The 19852-nt window shown below is 37.9% G+C and overlaps 1 protein-coding gene and 2 long non-coding RNA genes across 5 annotated transcripts in view; all 3 read right to left on the bottom strand.

Annotated features, from left to right (window-relative positions):
• Nucleotides 1–566, bottom strand: part of fhod3a (formin homology 2 domain containing 3a) — a 91301-nt gene extending 90735 nt beyond the window's left edge. For all 3 annotated transcript variants that reach the window (XM_053641202.1, XM_053641203.1, XM_053641204.1), the window contains exon 1: nt 1–566. This exon is cut by the window's left edge and continues 289 nt beyond it. The gene's annotated coding sequence lies outside the window, so the exon portion shown is untranslated.
• A 4366-nt stretch (nt 567–4932) lies between these two features.
• On the bottom strand, nt 4933–11126 carry LOC128618487 (uncharacterized). Its single transcript, XR_008387727.1, has 3 exons — nt 10679–11126; nt 8940–8999; nt 4933–5234 (listed from the first exon to the last, which is right to left on the bottom strand). It is a non-coding gene; the product is annotated as an uncharacterized LOC128618487 (long non-coding RNA).
• Nucleotides 11127–13219: 2093 nt separating this feature from the next.
• Nucleotides 13220–18844, bottom strand: LOC128618486 (uncharacterized). Its single transcript, XR_008387726.1, has 4 exons — nt 17886–18844; nt 15846–16189; nt 14107–14178; nt 13220–13650 (listed from the first exon to the last, which is right to left on the bottom strand). It is a non-coding gene; the product is annotated as an uncharacterized LOC128618486 (long non-coding RNA).
• Nucleotides 18845–19852: the final 1008 nt, after the last annotated feature.

The following is a 19852-nucleotide window of genomic DNA, read 5'->3' as shown; positions in this document are numbered from 1 at the left end:
CGCGCGCGCTGCAAACTGCTTCAGCTATAGCTCGTGTATTTCATTGCACAGCGCGTGAACGAAGTGTGTGTGTCTCTGTGTATGTGTGTGTGTGTGTGTGTGTATATGTGTGTGAGGACCAGCTCTAATTACAGAAGAAACAGCGCCCTCCAGCTGACTCTGACTCTCTCTCTCTCTCTCTCTCTCTCTCTCATCCATCTTCTATACCGCTTGTCCTTCAGGGTCGCGGGGAACCTGGAGTCTATCCCAGGGAGCATGGGGCACAAGGAGGGGTACACCCTGGACAGGGTGCCAATCCATCACAGGGCACAATCACACACACATTCATACACTACGGACACTTTGGACACGCCAATCAGCCTACCATGCATGTCTTTGGACTGGGGGGGGAACCGGAGTACCCGGAGGAAACCCCCGCAGCACGGGGAGAACATGCGAACTCCACACACACAGGGCCACAGTGGGAATCGAACCCCCGACCCTGGAGGTGTGAGGAGAACGTGATAACCACTAAGCCATGGTGTGTCCAGAGATCTTCATAGTTCATAGTCATAATAAAAAGAAGAAGAAGAAAAGTTGCAAGCAGCATTTTCGGGGTCCAAGCACCCGCTGAGCAACACATTCGCAGATGCACTACAGTTGTTGCCAGTGTTTCCCACAGGTTGAGAACTTACTTGTGGTGGTTGGCACAGTAATAAACTAGTCAAACAATTGCAAATTAATAACTACTTGAAATAAATAACTATCTATATGTCAACATAAATAACTATTAAGAAATAAATAACTACATATTAAAATTTTTTAAATCATTTCCCAAAATATACACTCTAAAAAATTTTGGGTTATTTTTTGTACCCAAACGCTGGGTTAAGCCTTTTGGGTCATTTAAGGGGGTTATTTTCTCAGTCTTCAGTAGTTTTTGGATAGTTTTGTGTAACCCAACCACTGGGTTAGTAGCTGGGTCATTTTCACAGACAGTTGAATCAATGCCCCCCTCCCCCACCCGACGTCTCAGCCCAATTCCTTGGGTCAAATCAACTGTTTGAATTCACCTCAGGTTTAGGTTTTTGAGGCGAGGAAACCAAATGAACACAGGTAAGTTAGCGCTATTGCTGCTGAAAAAGCCTGGCTGAGTTTGTGATATTTAGTCAGGGAGCGCTCGAAAATGTATTCATTGTAAAACAGTAACTCAGTGATAATTAACTTTACCTATCACTACAACTTCAACAGTGAACATCATGTACTGCTTCCTCAGTGTTCGTGTTACAGTACTAGTGTCATGTGTTTATGTTGGCTGTGAAATATAGACTGAGTTTATTCTATAATTCTCTGGGTGTGTATCTTTATCTGAGGCTCTGAGTTAGGGTTAGCTAGCTGGATGCTGTCACCAATCACAGTAGGGAAGAGTGATGCTAACCTAGACCCTCTCTTAATAACATTACTTTAGCATGCAGCTCGCGGTAATGTTAGACATTCCCCTTACCTTTCTGAGAGTTCATGATAACGCAGCATTACAGCTGTTCACCATGATGTAATACAGAGACTGGGTTAACGTTAACTACAGTTAGCAGGTGTTCTGGACAAGGCAAGCTGTAGTAATTAACATTATGAGGATAGATTAGTGCCGTGTTTCTTCATGTATTGGTGACTATTAATGCTGGGTAACAGGTGCAAACAGTCAGTGGCTAACGGAACTTAGCTAGCTCAGTAATGTCGAGGCTAAAAGTTATTCACAAGGTTAACGTGACAGAAAGTGAGGTTGGGGGTTATAGTGGCTTGTAATGCTTTGCTCTATCTATGTAATGTTGGTTAAATTAATTAGGTTGTGCAAAAGTTTGCCAGTGAGGTGCTAAAGGCTGGAAAATAAATATTCACAAGTCAGCTAGATTGTAGTCTACAGCGCCATTTTGTTCATCAGGAGTGCAGAGGTCACATTTAACCAACACTCTTTTCGCTCTTACAGTTTTTCAGATGGAAGGGAGCGGGACGCTTGTCTTCCCAGATGGCAGCGAGATTTGTAAGAAGATGCATCGACTCCAATTCTTATCTGTCAGATGTTTTAATGATTTTATTGTCCAGCAGAAATGTTCAGCAGTAATGTTTAGTTCAGCAGAAATGTTCAGCAGAAATGTTCAGCAGAAATGTTCAATAAAAATGAAACTGGAAAAAAATTAATTAAATGATTTTATTTAATGTCACCTGAATTCCATACAATTGTTTGTTTATTTTATGAGCATTTTAGTAGAATTTTAGTACAGAAACAAATTGTATTTTAGTATAATTGTAGAGAAAAAAGTATAAACACATCTCTGTGTTATTTGTGTGATTTTAAACATATCTTTGAGTGGAAATGTTTAACACACAGCATGTGGTAAATGTACTAACACTGATTGTGTTAAAAGCAATACAGAATGTCCTTAACTAGACACACAGGTGTGTTCAGAATTAGCACATAATTAAGTGAATGTTCGTATCAATATATTTTTCCATAAAAGCATTACAGAACACTAGAAAAAGCAGAAACGTGTGATAACAGTCCAGTTTATATGACATTAAATGCACCGCTATCTTCGTTAGCTTTGGATTACTTGTTTATAATGCCACTGGATCGTAAGTTGGTTACTCAGTTTTTTGGATGTTTTAAATGTCTCCTTTTATCAAAATCTGAGTTTTTTTTTTTTTTTCAAGATATGACTTATTTTATTTATTTACTTAAAAGTCTATAAACATTATTTTAGCGGTGCTAAAAAATACATTTCTGAACACTTTCTTGTGTATAAATAAAGGAGGTACCATGTTGATGTATTTGTTTATAATGTGGTATATTTGAAATTTTCAAAGGGTAAAATTAACCCTGAAAATATTAACCCATTTATGAAATAAAATTAACACAATGTTTTTGTAAAAATGAAAGCATCCTTTGGGTTGAAAAACAACCCATTTGTTGGGAAAAATTGACAATCCAATTTGATGGGTTAGTTTAGCCCAAAATGTGTTCTGTCCTATATTTACCCAGCTGTTGGGTTAAAATTAACCCAATTTGGGTCGTTTTTAACCCGGTGTTTTTAAAGTGTATCAGGAACAAAACACAGACTGGTTTTTGATGAACATGTCAAAATCTTCAACTTGGCTTGGAGAAAAACTTTTCCAAAAGCCTGTCTGAATGGGTATGCTTCAAGGGCAGGTCCATTGATAGAGATTCTGAGGCATGCAGCCAGGTGTTCAGGCATAAACCCATTGCATCTCTCACCATCTTCAAAAAACAGCTAAAGACCCACCTCTTCCATGAACACCTAACCAACTCATAAAAAATAAAAATAAAAATAAAAAAATAAATAAATTTTGCACTAACACCTCTACTCTGCGCACTTTGCTTCTTCTGGAACTCTATGGATCTTGTACAGTAGCACTACTTGTATTGTTCTCTGCTTGATATATTGCTTTGCTTGTATTCTCTCATTTGTAAGTCGCTTTGGATAAAAGCGTCCGCTAAATGAATAAATGTAATGTATTGTAATGTAATGTAACGATTTGCCCACCGTCGTTTTGCTTATTTTTAAAAATAGAAATAAAACCAATTTAGTTCATTTTCGTGTATCCGCACCCACGTTTATCAAATAAAAAACTCTTCATTTTTAAAAATTACTAAGCGTGTTATTAATACTTAGTTCGACAATGAACGTTACAATTATAAACAGTGTGTCTGCTCCATGACTGTCCGCAGCAGCAGTCAGCAGAGTTTAGCAATGAGACTGATCAGAGCGGTACAACCCTGCCATCAGTTCAAAGACATTACTAGGATGAAGGGAGGACATCTGTCTTCGTTTGAAAACGTTAAAAATTAAAGGCTTGTTGTCGGCTTCCCGACTCTTTTTAAAAAGATGAGAGAGTGAGCTGACAGCACAGAGTGAGAGACAGAGCGAACTAGACAGCGAATGACAAGAGCGAGTGGTGGAAGTGAGAAATAAAACATTATTTTCTGATTGTTAACCTTGCAGGAAGGTGCCGCAATGCCCGAATTGGTGTGAATATGGCCCACAGGTCTGCTGGTTTGTGTTCATTATGAACTGACATTTGTGTTTCATTGAAATGAAAAATTGGAATTCAGATTTTATCTGCCTGGGTGGGTCTTAATCTACCTGGGCGGGCCACCCAGGTAGAGCCTATGTATGGGAAACATTGGTTGCATAAGCAATCACAGGAAAGAAGAGACATAACTATAGGCAAAAGGATTAAAGGATTATTTATAGTTTCACACATTTGACTGTCTGTTACAGGAGAATGGTTTTGAATATCAAAATTCCTTTGATAGCTTTTGTTCAGACAGGTCTCAAGATGATGTGAGCCAAATTTGGTGAAGATTGTAATAATAATGTAGAAAGAGAAGCAAAAATGGCAGTTAGATGTAAGCATTTGTAGCATTTTATTGTAACTTTTGACCAGTAGGTGGCACTGTCACAATTTCTTGCATAGCCTCAGGTCATGGTCCTGAAGATGCCTACCAAGTTTTGTGTCAGTGTGCAAAGTCATAGCTGAGATATAGCCTCACATCCTGTTTGGCAGCTTCGCTGTCAGATTTATTGAACCATTACAGACAAACCGTTTGGAATATTCAAAATTCTTTTGATATCTTTGGTGAGGTTTACTCTGTGATACTCAGTGAAGAAGACATGTGCCAAATGTGGTTATGATTGGACAAAATTTGTAGGAGGAGTAGTGAAAGAAGGTTTTGTTTTTTTTTTTTGACAAAATCCAAGATGGCAGAAAATCTAATTAGGCAGAAATTGACATAGGATGCGTTTTCACTCACAGAATCCAGGCATGCCTTTTTGAAAACAAGTTATGACCATAAACATATGTCCAAATTAGGCCCAAATTTGACCCAATGGTGGTACGAGAGCGTTGGCAGCACTTGGCCCAAATTTGGTCAGAATATAGCACGTTTGCCTCACACCTCCAGGGTTGAGGGTTCGATTCCTGCTGAGTTCACCCCATGCTTCAGGGGTTTCCTAGAGTCCAAAGACATGCATTGTAGGCTGATTGGCATGTCCAAATAGTATCTGTAGTGTATGAATGGGTGTGTGAATGTATGTGTGATTGTGACCTGCGATGGACTGGTGCCCAGTCCAGGGTGTCCCCCGCCTTGTGCCCAATGCACCCTGGGATAGGCTCCAATCAGTGTGCCAAATTTCACAACTTTTTATTGCACGGTTCTGTGCGCTGTCATAGACACCCTAGAAGAGAAAGAGGCAGAAGAAGAAGAAGTTTAAAGCTTTTTAAAAGTATTTATGGGGCCTTGCAACAATGGTGTGCAGACAGGTCTGAACATTTTTTACATGTCATTGTAACTTTTGACCTCTAGGTGCTGCTGTCATGAAATTGTGCACATTGCGAGCTCCATGAAGACATGGTGTGTTAAGGTCAGAGTGGAAGAACTTGATAGTCCTTTTTTTAATTCAAGATTTTGTGAAGAAAGTTTATACCAGAGACACTAAAAATAACAATAAAGAGTGTAACAGAAATCGGGGTAATGTTTTATGTGAATGACATTAATGCTCTTGGTTTGGAGGAGGATTTATACCTTTATGTTTTCCTAAAACTGACTCTTCATAAGTGTGGACACAGGGACAAAGGGTTAAAGAGTCTATGTACGGCTGCAGAGAGAGAAAATGCAAATGACCTAAAAGCAAAAGAAAACAAAAAGCAAAAACAGGTCTAAAAAGAGGAGCAAACAGGATCTACAGGAAACACACAAGTCTCACTGAGGGAACGCAAATCAAATCATTTGCATGAAGCAGAAGGTAAAAACTGAAAAGCAAGCTCTGGGAGAGTTGTGTGTAACGCGTTACTTAATCTAATGACTTTTTCTGATAACGCAATAATGTAACGCATTACATTGTAAATGGATACACTTTGATTACAGTTACTGATGTCAATAAAATTGTGTTACTTGCATTACAAATTTATTGTTAAGAAAACAATATGAAGTAAAATGTATTTTAAATCACGTTTTGTCCTGAAGATATTTTCTTTATCCCTGAATAATTCTCCACTCGGAGCGGTTCGTCATGACGTAACTGAACGTCAGTAAAAGAAGACGCCTGTAATTTTATATCTTCAGTGAACAGAGGCGAGACCAATCAGACAGCGCTTACAGGAAATACTTGCGTCTTACTGGCTGACAGTCTCTCAATTCTGCCCAACACTAGCTCACAGTCAGTGTGAGGGGAAATGGATAAACACCGATTTATAATATAAAACCAGTAAAGGAGTTGAAACTGAACAGAAACATCCTCTGATGCTGAGCAGGAAAACAAGGCGTGTAAATGTCTGTATGAGTTCCAGTTTACGTGAACATGATCTGAGCAGAGCAGAAGGAAAGATAATGAACTCTACATGATTCTGTAGCAGCTAAACACATACAGTGATAGCTTAGCTGTGTCTCCCCTTGGCTAGCAAAACCAAACTAGACTAGTTAGAAAACTTTTAGATTTTATCGGTCTGGTCGTCCTACACACAGCGATGTTATGTGTCAGTGTTTTTGCATTTGTGTGCTCTCTCTCTCTCTGCTCTCTTTTTTTCCCACTGTTTGTTTCTTTTTCCACTTCTGTCTCTGGCTGTCTTCTTATAGGTGGTGCCCTGTGACAATCTTCATTAACTAGTTGACAAGACCTGACCAATGGGAAGGCAGGAACCCGGCAAAAAGAGCCGGAGCCATCCATTTAAACGCAGCACATCGGCGCCCTTGTGTTAGCTTCTTAGCTCACTGTTAGCCTGATTGCTGTGTTGTTCTCCCTTCCACCCTTATGCTAGCTCCCTTGGTTTGAGACTGTACACGCAGCTACATTCCATCCTGCAGGTGTGTTTGAATGTCTAGACACCCTAGGCTAGATGGTGGGTGCCACCCTTTTATTTCTTTTTAGCTTAGCCTAGTGTAGTTTTTGTTTGATGTTCTTGTCAGTCAGGTTAACTGCCTTAAATAGGGTTTTTTTTTTGTTTGTTGTTTTTTTTTTGCTATGTTCATTTCTTTGGCACCATCCATGTTCTCGCTCTTGGGTGAGACTTGTTCCCTTTTGTCCTTGTTTATGGTTGTCCTGTGTCTGTCTGTAAATGCAAGTTCTGTGTGTGTCAAGAATAAAAGTGATAACCCTACCTTTACCCTCCTGTCCTACTCATATTCACCATCACCATAATCCTATCAACCTATAATCTTAAATTGTTATTGTTCTTACACTCGCACCCATGGAAACTTTTATGATAAATCAAACTTTCTCTGATCATGTCATACATTGTTGTGCGCTAAAATTACTGAAAGAACTATGAGTCTCACTTTGTAGTGTATTTTTGTAGGTGTCATAGGTTTTGATAGCAACATGGTAGTAAAGTAATTAGTAATCTGATGACACTGGAGAAAAGCCGTATCACTGTGAACAGTGTGGGGAGAGTTTTACTCAACAGACTTCACTCAAAGTACACCAGCACATTCACACTGGAGAGAAGCCGTATTGCTGCGAACAGTGCGGAAAGAGTTTTGCTGAAAATTATTATCTCAAACTACACCAGTGCATTCACACTGGAGAAAAGCCATATTACTGCTCACAGTGTGGGGAGAGTTTTACTCAACAGAGCTCTCTCAAACAACACCAGCGCATTCACACACAAATCTCACCAATGGAGGATCAGCGAGTTGAGACAGATGCCAAAACCCAGCTATTTCTGCACCATGCTGCCCTGAATGCCACAAACTCATAGAAAAAGTTGCAGAACTTGAAGGGAGTATTTCCATTCCCCATCAAATTAAGGAGTATGAATTATTTCTGGACTCGTTGTTTGTATCATCTACTCAGGTGGCTGAATCTGACTCCACTATTCCTTGGAACGGTTTAAGCACTAACCCAGAGATCTCAACTTGATGGGACAGTCTAGGTGCAAAACTGAATCTAATCCTTTCATCCACCTCCAGAGTGCCTCAGATTGAACCCTGGTCTGTCACATGGGGGAAGAGAAAGATGACTAAAATCACCCTTAGGCAAAGCTCCCCACCTCATCAACAACCTCTCGTACTTCAAAACCGGTATGAGGTACTGTCACCTATGGAGAAACTGTCTTTACATGTAGGTAACCATGCTATTTTCAGAATATCCGGTCATTTCTAATACTTGGTGGCATGGCTGTACAATACAACAATTCTAATGGCAAGAATCTAGATCCACATGAGTCAAGTAGATATTACACAAAAGCCAGAATCCTACCTTATAAGTAGAGAATAAAGTCAAGATTCACAGTTGCACTTTTTGACTGTATAATAGTACCCAGTTATAGAAGGAAAATTATTTATAATTGCACTATCCAGTGTCACCCAGATGAGGATGAGGACTCCCTTTTGAGTCTGGTTCCTCTCAAGGTTTCAACCTCATTTTTTCTCATGGAATTTTTCCTCTGGCTTGCTCATTAGGGATAAATGTATACATGTAAATTTTGTCAGGATTCTATATATTTCTGTATATCCAGATATAAATGATCTCAACCAAAAGGGATCAATTAATATAAAAATGTTATGTATGGATTTCTGTAAAGCCGCTTTGTGTCATGTCCATTATTAAAAGTACTGTACACTATAAATAAAACTGAATTGAACTGAAACCCAAATGTCCTCAGTGTATAGCAAAAACCAAAGAATTGGCCTTGCGGTTTTAATACTTTTGGAGGGGATTGTATAAGCTTTGGGAATTATGCTAATATTTAAATAAATAAATATTAGGTGTGTGTTAACATCATCCCTAATATTCTAAATGTCATTAGTGACTGCGGTGGAGAGTTTGTTAGTGGGAACGTAACATGTTATCTTTTTTATGATGTAGGAAAACCAGTTCATGCTTTCATGACCTCAAGACTGGATTATTGCATCTTGTGGATTAGTGTTTCCATCTGATACTCACCATGATCGTCCTGAGAGGTTTTCAGGAATGGCTGTTTTTCGTGATCATAAAGATTTTCATCTGAAACATAAAGTTAAGTTTAGTGTTTAGAGAATTTAGACAAAATTAACACTTAACATCTGATAATCTGATATCATGGGAAGAACTACAGTGATATTACAGAGGCCATCATACAATTATTGATGGGTATATTTTCATCTTTAATTATGAATAAACCAGTTTGTCATGTTTTGAGCAAGTAATATGCTATAGTGATACCAGAATTATAAGAATGATCTTTTTTTCAGATCAGTAATAAGTGGGCAATAGGATGGTAAACTTGGTTTGTTTTGTTTAGAAGCAACACATCAATTTTCTCAATAATAATCAGTAACTGTAGTGACAAGTCAGTAATAAAATGCTAAAATAAAGATACTGTATTAAAATTACACATAAATGTAATTTTTCCAGTCGTTATAATATCAATAGGAATATGACAAATATTGCGTAATACTAAACAATTACACATTAATGACTAGGTAGTATCACTTTACCAAAGTGTGTATTAATTAGTTAGTCAGAACTTATATCTAGGGCCGAAACTAACAATTATTTTCATAATCGATTAGTTGGCCGATTATTTTTTCTATTAATCGATTAATCGGATGGGGGCGGGGCAAACTTCCAGTACCATTTTTTCATTTAGTTCAAATAAAATTCACAAACAGTGTTACAAATATAAACTTAAGACTAAAACTTTGCACAACTGTTTGTCCAATTGTATAAGACAGAAAAGAACCCAACACACACACACACACACACACACACACACACCAGTAGTTTAATTCAGTTTTTTTTTTTTGCATCTGTAAAAAGTAATGCATAAATACTATATATATATATAAATTCTACAGTCCTAGCGATCCCTGTCCCTGGTTGATTGGTAGAACCGGTCATTCCCCAGGGATTGGTTCAAATACCAGGTTCAGTTGCATATTATTGTTGGTGTGACATTTAATTCGACTCTCGGAATTATCTTTTGTTCATTTTATCCATCAGTGTGACACTTGAACTTGTCTACCACTCATAGTTTTTTGCAAATTATAATTTCATTTGTAAATAAATTTAAAATAAATCCATCAGTGAACGATCGTCAGCTCAGCTAACGTGATATTTATGAATGCACGCGAATAACCAAATTGATTCATTTGAAAACATCTTATTTGAATATATTTTGTTACATTTAACAAAAAATATGTAATATTATTTAAACATTTTAAAAACTTCCCTACGGACCCCCTGACCACCACTGGTGACTAGGGTAGATGGTACACAGTGCATAGTGTAAGTGTACCGTACGTCGTTTGGGACACAATTTTAGCATTTACTCTCCTAAGCGTGTCTTCGGAACAGAAGTAACGTAATGAGTAAACGTACCGCGTGCAGACTGAGATTCGTTGACAACGATTTTCATAATAGATTATTATCGATTTTATTGATTAGTTGTTGCAGCTCTACTAATAACTAAAAACTAGAAAATGAAAATTTTTCATAATACATTTTCTCTAAATATTATTTTAATTAATATAAATTAATATTTAGTAAGAAATAGAATAATTACCAACTTTTAACTATTACAGTTACTGATGTGTTACAGAACAGATAGTAAATCTACATGTTATTTCTGCATAAGTAAAGCCTTAATTACCACAGTATCACCCTTCCATTACTCAATCATAAGTAACTGCACTGATGCTTACATTTCCTACAGTCTGTACAAGTCTGTGGGCGTGGTTTACTGCTGCTGCTGCTGCTGCTGCTTCTGTTTATTTAGTGTGGAAACTGCAGACAAAAGACAATAAAACGTGGGTTATGCCTCAGCACTGCTGCTCTGCATGGATGAATCTGATGGTTTGAGGTATACGTAAGGGTTGTATATTAGCTCCAATACTTGGAGTAGGGGTGAATTGCTGTCCCGCATAGCTAGCAGAAAATAAGTGGAATTTAGCACACTGACCACAGCAAAACAAAACAAACAAAAACATAGGAAACTCGATACCCGGCTGAATCAAGTGAACAAGTGCGCTAATGTTCGCTAGCTACCTATTGAGCCACTGAAATGTCTTACCTGTTCAGCAGAAAAAAGCCATCTCTGCGTCAGTCTTCAATCCCTTCAGATCTCTGAGTTTTCGCCACCTCTCAGAAGACATGCTGATATTTATTCTCATTTTAGCACGGACTCTGTCCCTTGCCCTTTATAACTGCAGGTTCTCCTCAGTTCGAGGTTACTTGGTTTTGACAACAGCTGATTCCCCAGATGTCAACAATGATGGTGTTTAGAACTATCCAGATTAAAGCAGCCATATATATACAGTCCCCCTATTGGAACAGCAAGGCCAATTCATTTGTTTGTGCTGAACATCAAAGACATTTGGGTTTGAGATCAAAAGATGGAGATGAGAATTTAGGATCCTTTCTCCACACTTTGGTCTTGGTTCCAGAACTTTTGTGGATCATCTCTGTATTTGTTTGCGAATTCCAATCTGCCCTTCTGATTCTTACTGTTGATGAGTGGTTCGTATCTTGTGGTATGGCCTCTATATTTCTGCTCTCGAAGTCTTCTTCTAACAGTGGCTTGTGAGACCTTCACCCTGCCCTGTGGAGGTTGTTGGTGATGTCACTGACTGTTGTTTTTGGGTTTTTCTCCACAGCTCTCACAATGTTTCTGTCATGAGCTGTTGTTGTTTTCCTTGGCTGACCCATTCGGTGTCTGTTGTTCAGTATACCAGTGGTCCATCCATCATCCATTTAGGGTCGCAGGGAACCTGGAGCCTACCCCAGGAGGCATGGGGCACAAGGCCGGGTACACCCTGGACAGGGTGCCAATCTATCATAGGGCACAGTCATACACATTCACACACCCATTCATACACTACAATTTGGAGATGCCAATCGGCCTACCATGCATGTCTTTGGACTGGGGGAGGAAACTGGAGCACTCGGAGGAACATGCACACTCCACACACACAGGGTAGTGGTGGGAATCATACACCAGTGGTTTTTCATGATATTCCAAATTGTTATATTGGTAAAATGGTAAATGGTCTGCACTTATATAGCGCCTTTTAACCTTAGCAGTTTTACAAAGAGCTTTACAAAGAGCTTGTCTCATTCACCCATTCAAACTCACACTCACACCAATGACAGCAGAGCTACCATGCAAGGTGCTAACTTGCCATCGGGAGCAACTTGGGGTTCAGAGTCTTGCCCAAGGACACTTTGACATGTGGAGTCATGTGTGAATCGAATCAAACGGATGATGTACTTTGCATGGCACTGTAGCAGTTAAATCCATACAGTGATAGCTTAGTTGTGACACCCAACTATTCTAGTGTCATGTTTCCAAAAAGTTGTATATTTTATTGGTCTGGTAGTCCTGCGAACAGTAATAACATCCGAGGCAAACTTTATGATAAATCCAACTTTTTGTCTGATCATGTCCTACATTAACAGCTAAGTTACCACAGCTTCCATAAAACAAAACTTTAGGCTACTAGCTGAGAATGTTGCGCTGGAGAATTGACCATTATTTTTCTGTGCCACTGAGGTGAGAATTGTGTTTCATATCAAGTAGGTCCATCAGTAATGATTTTACAACCAGATTACTCAGTCTAGTTTAACTCTCATTCATGAAACTGCTGTTGCATTATGGGTTTTGAGGATTTTCCATTATGTAGGTCTAGTAATAATGGAAATAGGTATCTAATATGATGCTGGTTTGAGACATCTGAGTCGCTGGATAATTCATATGCAGATTACACTGTAAATCAAATTCACATTTTTTAAGCAATTAGCCCTCACATGTAAAAAAAAAAAAAAAAAAATATGCATGGAAACCTAATTTAGAAGTAGGTTTTTAAAAAGTTTTGTTGATGGAGAAGAATCTGGGCTCAGCCCCGGATGATTAACAGCCTCGCTAACACCCCTGGAGAGTACAACATGTTTTATTGTTATTATTATTATTATTATTATTATTATTATTATTATTATTATTAATTAGTTAGTTTAGTTTTATTTTCAGTCTTTAATCAGGTAACACTTTATGATTGCATGTGATTATCTGGTATCCCTGGTGATAGTGGGCGTGGCTGTTAGGAAGAGAGATATAGATGTAGAGGGCTGGGATTGTCTGTGTGGCACTGTAAAGGAATATTTTTATTTTCTCGTTTGGGGGTTGCAAAACTGCTAAGTTTTACTAGTTGACCAGTAATTATAAAAATAGAAATTATTTCAGGACAGTGCTATTTTCAGTCTGTTTTATTTGTGAAGTAGAGACAGTAAAATAATATATATATCTGATTCTTGAACAAAAACATGAGAAACAGAAACCTGGAACAGGTGGAATGAGCATTAAGAGTCAGTAGTGAAAAGACAGAGACCTCTAGTGGTGAAGATAAACTTAACTGAACAATGAAAAAAAGAATATCAAACTATCTCATTACAGAGTTAATTAAAAAAAAAGTTAGCCTTTGCAATTGTTAATCCTGATTGATCTTAAAACTCGTCTCTTAATCTATTAGCAAAACCAAAAACCTTTAGCTCGCAATTCTTTTCAGAATTTTTTTTGTGGGTCTGATCACAGTACATGCAACTACTGTAGTGAGGATGAGGAGCAGAGCGGCCACGCCCACACCACCAAACATCAACACTTTCTCACATACACTCGCTTTATCTGAGAGAGAAAGAGAGAGAGAGAGAGAGAAAGAGAGAGAGAGAGATGGTGGTGCAGAAGGTAAAAGATATGATCTCATTAAAACCATACACAGGAAACTAGTGTGAAATTAGAATCGGCAACAAACAAACAAATTTCCTTTCTCACGAGCGTGAGACAGAACTGCTGCTTAAGTCCCACACCATTCAATATATACATCAGTGATCTGTCCTCCATTTTAGAGTGGTCTACAGCTCCTGGTCTCACTCTAGAGATCAAACTCCTGCTGTATGCAGATGAACCTGAACCTGAACCTGCTGTAGCGTTACTGTCAGACCTGGGACCTGACGGTCAACTCTAACGTACTAAAAACTCCCAGACAAAAAGATTTAATGTATAAATATTGCTATATGAACATTAATTTTGTTGTAGAAGAGAATTGTGTTTGTTTTGTGTTTGTTTTTGTATGTTTCTTACCCTTATTCTCCACTTCTTCTCCTGGTGGTTTTTGGGTAGAGGAGGTTTCAGTCGTTGTCTCTTCCTTTTTATCTGAGAAGAAGTAAGACAAAACTCAGATTTTAAGTCAGTGTTTCACATCCTCTTCACTAATTGTGTGTGTGTGTGTGTGTGTGTGTGTGTGTGTGCATGCACCTACAGTGCCCTCCATTAATATTGGCACCCTTGGAAAATATAAGCAAAGACGGCTGTGAAAAATTGTCTTTATTGTTTAACCTTTTGATCTTTTGTTTAAAAAATATTGACAAAAATACTCTACTCTCATGGATATCCAACAATTGCAAACACAGCACAGGTTTATCCCAAAAATAATTTTGTTAAATATAGGTGTGCAGCAATTATTGGCACCCTTTTAGTCAATACTAAAAGCTCCCTTTGCCAAGATAACAGCTCTGAGTCTTCTCCTATAACGCCTGATGAGGTTGGAGAATACATGGTGAGGGATCTGAGAGCGTTCCTCCATACAGAACCTCTCCAGATCCTTCACATTTCGAGGTCCACGGTGGTGGACTCTCCTCTTCAGTTCACCCCACAGGTTTTCTATGGGGTTCAGGTCAGGGGACTGGGATGGTCATGGCAGGATCTTGATTTTGTGGTCAGTAAACCATTTTGGTGTTGATTTTAATGTATTTTTGATGATTTTGATGTATCGTGTTGATTTTGATGTATTGTGATGATTTTGATGTATTGTGATGATTTTGATGTATCGTGTTGATTTTGATGTATTTTGATGTATTGTGATGATTTTGATGTATTGTGATGATTTTGATGTATTTTGATGTATTGTGATGATTTTGATGTATTGTGATGATTTTGATGTATTTTGATGTATTGTGATGATTTTGATGTATTGTGATGATTTTGATGTATCGTGTTGATTTTGATGTATTGTGATGATTTTGATGTATTGTGATGATTTTGATGTATCGTGTTGATTTTGATGTATTTTGATGTATTGTGATGATTTTGATGTATTGTGATGATTTTGATGTATTTTGATGTATGTTTAATGATTTAGCGGAGGGCACTTTACATCCTCCACTATGTTTTGATGTGAATTCTGAAGAAAGAAGCCTTTATTTTTCACATATACATCACAGTACAGCACAAGTCTTTTCTTCACATATCCCATGTCTTATAATTAATTTGCTCATTCTAAATTTATCGTCTCTATAGTAATTCAGCAGAAGCACCATATAAATGGATTTTTAATAAAATTAATAAAAATCATTGGTAAATTGCTGTGCAGTTAGAGAAATGAAACACTTGAGGGCATGTTGTTATAGGAAAATAATCAACTTCGGCATGATGTAACTCCTACATCACACCACCTGGTTGTGGATTATTTTCCCAGACCAGCACACCCCCAAATGTATTCTTCTTTACATAACACAAATAAACGTGCAAACCGGAGCTGCTTTTAGACGTCATAACAGCGCTAAACTTTCAGGTTTATTAGCACTGTTTGCTGCCAAACAATTCGTTTAAAGAACACTGGAGGGACGTTTCTCACACAGCTCAAGTCCAGGACACCTGCGAGTCATTTCATATTGTAGTTGAGCTGTTTTCCAGGCTGTTATTCAGTTTAGAGTGTGGGTCATTGCGAGTTATCTTGTATAGATTTCTTTTCCTTGTACATGCAGTCTTGATAAAATGATAAAAGGCTAATAAACATATTGATTGAAAAAAAGGGCACAAACCTTCAAACTGCAGTATGGTAGCACGACCAAAATGCATCTGTGCCGGCTTGGCTGTAATTCCGCAGAAATAAACCCCCAGATCCTCCTTCGTGAGGTTCATGATGGTGAATTCAGCTGTGGTAATGTCGCTGTTTGGCCTCAGTACAAAACGACTGTCATATTTGTTGTAATAAACAGGGAGGCTATTTTCAGCGTGACTTTTCTGTGCTGAGATCAGAAGTGTTAACGTGTAGGAACTCAGACGATACCAGGCCACCTCCTCATGACCGGTGAAGACGCACTTCAGTGAAATGCTGCCTTTCTCTCTGATGGTCAATATTTGGGGTGAGTTTTATCAGACAAATCTGAAAATAAAAGCATAAACATATTAAATGTAGGCTTACAGCTTCACCTTTACCTCATGACATGTCTGGTGTCTGGGGTTTTCCTTTAGTTTTAACACTGAAGGTACGACGCTAATGTAAATCAAATGAAACCTTAATTGTTCTATTTGGCACAATTTATTTCAAATATGTGTCACAAAGGTGCGTTAATTCTATTCAATTTTATTTGTATAGCACTTTTAACAATGGACACTGTCACAAAGCAGCTTTACAGAAACATATTAATACTGGATATTAGTTTTAAATGTATAAATGTATCCCTAATGAGCAAGCCAGAGGAGATGGTGGTGAAGAAAAATTCCTCGATGACACAAGGAAGAAACCTAACATACCTAACAAAAATAGTTAGTACTCTTTTGAAACAATACGTTCTGGTCAGATGAAAGTAAAACAGAACGCTTTGGTAATAATTCAGCGTGTCATGGTTGGAGAAAGTAGCGTTATGTGTACGAACACCAGACCTACAGTGAAGCATGGTGATGGGAGCATCATGATACAGAGCTGCTTCTCTGTAAATGGTACTGGGGCATTACACACCACTGAAGGAAACATGAATGGAGCGATGTACCGGAACATATTAGAGGAGAATTTAATATCGTCGACCAAGCCACTGGATCTGTGCAGAAGATGGACATTTTAACAAGACAACACCACACATCCAGTTGCGTTAACTGAAGAAGGATGTTGTCAGCGATTTCCCCCTCGCCCTGAATGCAGATGCACACAGCATGCATAGCAGCTTGCTTCACCACGCGTTCGCTTTCACAGTCTTTGTGCATTTAAACACCCACTTGCAGGGCCGAGCCGATCTTCTCACGCGAGTCTTATTGAAAATTTAGGTCAGAGCCCATCAGAGGGATGTTTGTGGGGAATGGAGGACAATGTGCTGAGAGGAATGGGGCCATACTTCTGCAAAAAGATCATTACTTCTTATCTTAGACACCTCTAAGCTATAATTGCCAACAAAGTACAAATGTCTCAACACTTTCTTCCTGATCAATTTCTTTTTTAAACATAGCTTTCTTTACACTTATGAATACATCATTTTTTGTTCTTATGTATAAATACAAAGTCAGAAAGAAGTATATTAAATAGCAAAACCAAAAGCGTTTAAATATTTTCCCGCCTCACTGTACATTCAAAATTATTCAATCCTTACAACTTTTGGAGTGCCTTCTCATCTCCTTTTGGGCATGGGGTATGCAAACAGAATTTAAAAATACATATTCAGAAATAAAGAAGAATAATTTAGAAGAAGGAAAAAGAAAAAAGAGAAGCAAGTGGTAAGAAGAGCAAAAAAAAAAGAAGAAAGAAAACATGTATTTGTGGATTGTTTTATTAATGTTGTTATTTATTAATGGCTGTGCTATCATCCATAACCACTGATCTTCACTGCAGTTCATGATTCCTTGTTTTGCTTTAAAATAAAATAAATATTTTATCCTTACAGTTCATATAGTTTATGATTGTTTTACAGTTCTTTTTAAAATTTTATTATCTTTGTGAGTTTCCATTATATCTAACTGTATTCATAACCAGCACTATGACGTTAATAATAATAATAATAATAATAATAATAATAATGACAACAACAACAACAACAAAACAACAACAACAATAATAATAATAATAATAATAATAATAATAATCAACATACCAGTAGAAACAATATATATATTTGCGTAAGACAGCAGAAGGAAGAACAGGTACAATTCCATCTCGAGCTTTTGGAACAAATGGTAACTCTTGTTCTCAGCTTGCTATTAAAGTTCAAAACCACATGACCAGCAAAGCAAAATCAAATTTCCTGTCTACTTCAAAGCACCTCTCTCTCTCTTCTCTCACTCTTCTCTCTCTCTTTCTCTTACACACGCAAAATGTACATTATTATAGAATGTCAGCCATTTTACAGAACCGTTTCTCCGTGTCTTTTCTCAAGCAGTTTCAGGTATTAAGCGGGTTCCTGGTTTATAGAAGAAATGTCAGTGACTTTTTTCAGGATGCTAGAGAGGATTTCCTCACCACACTGAAGCATATGAAGAAAACCTCTGAAGGTAGCAAGATTATACTGTATATGGTTCGGGACATCCTGCATGGCATTACTTCATGTGGTCTTGCATACTGTACTGCGTTGCACCATGGTCCTGGAGAAACCACATTTCCTTCTGATGGAGACTGGCTACAGAGACTCCTGTCAATAAAAACCCACTTGACTTGACACAAAGCTACACAAAGCCTGTGGGTAAGATTGCCTCAGAGGCTGGCATCTTCCCCAAACACGCCTGTACAACATGAACAACATGAGGGTTATCAAGGTTCCTCTTCTGAATATGTTCTGGCTAATACATGATTTAAAACACAGCAGTGTATGATGGTATATTGATTAAACTTATAACTGATTAATAAAACAAAATCACCACAATCAATAGCGCTCACTGTCCACTTTAATAGGAACACTTGTACACCTGCTCATTCATACAGTTATCTAATCAGCCAATCATGTGGCAGCAGTGCAGTGCATAAAATCATGCATCATCTCCTGGGATTTTCACATACAACACTCTCTAGGGTTTACACAGAATGGTGCAAAAAACAAAAAACATCACACACTTTTTCTTCATTCTGATGTTTGATGTGAACATTAACTGAAGCTCTTGACCTGCATCAGCATGATTTTATGCGTTGTTCTGCTGACACTTGATTGGCTGATTAGATAACGGCATTAATGAGCAGGTGTACAAGTGTTCCTATTTAGGGTGGACGGTGAGTGTATGAAATCTACTCAACTGTGTAGAACAGATTTGGAAACTGTATAATCTTTGCATCTATGTGTGATATAATTCATATTAATGTAAGTTTTATTTTACACTCTAATGCAATTAGTGATAAAGAGATTAAACATAGTGTTCACTGTCCTGTGTGCATGACAGACCACTACAGTTGGGAATGTGGTGTTAGATGAATCTAATAGCTGTAGGCTGTAAAAGATGATCGGTTTGTGATAAAAGCACCATTATCTGCACTTCCTACCAGGCTGGGATATGCGAAGAACAGAATTTCACTGTGCTGTAAAGTACATGTGACAAATAAAGGCTTCCTCTACTTCAAACAAAGTGATGTTACTGACATGATAAAAATAGCTTGCAGGCTAGTGGTACAGATCAAGAGTGGTGAATTGGATGGAAAAAAGAAAACCTTGCTAAGGCATTCTACCATGTCCTAGATTCAACAGGATGTGGTTTTGCTCTGTCTTGATATCTGAAAGTCACAGGCACATCTGTGTATGACGGTGATATCGAGCGCATGGTGAAGAAAAAAAACAAACCTGTTTGTTTTAGTTCAGTTCACCACAAATATCACTTAGACACCAACTGGGAAATGTTTTGGTTCACTAGCCCCACCAGTGCCGAGCTACAGGTGTGAACATTTTCAGCCCAAATAGTTGGCTATGGAGAGAGGTTCTTTCATTTTATTTGTATAAACAAGCAATGCATTTGATAAATGTTGTGTTTTAAATAAATAATGCAGACTGGTTTGTTTAGTAAATATTATATGTATGGAATAACGCATGATGGACCTATAAAAGCACACAATTATACTCAAATATTCTCTCTCTTTATTCTC

The sequence above is a fragment of the Ictalurus furcatus genome, chromosome 14 (assembly GCF_023375685.1).
Source record: "Ictalurus furcatus strain D&B chromosome 14, Billie_1.0, whole genome shotgun sequence".
Lineage (NCBI taxonomy): Eukaryota > Metazoa > Chordata > Actinopteri > Siluriformes > Ictaluridae > Ictalurus > Ictalurus furcatus.
The sequence above is the reverse complement of the archived record's forward strand: the minus strand, read 5'-3'. Positions and strand labels throughout refer to the sequence as shown.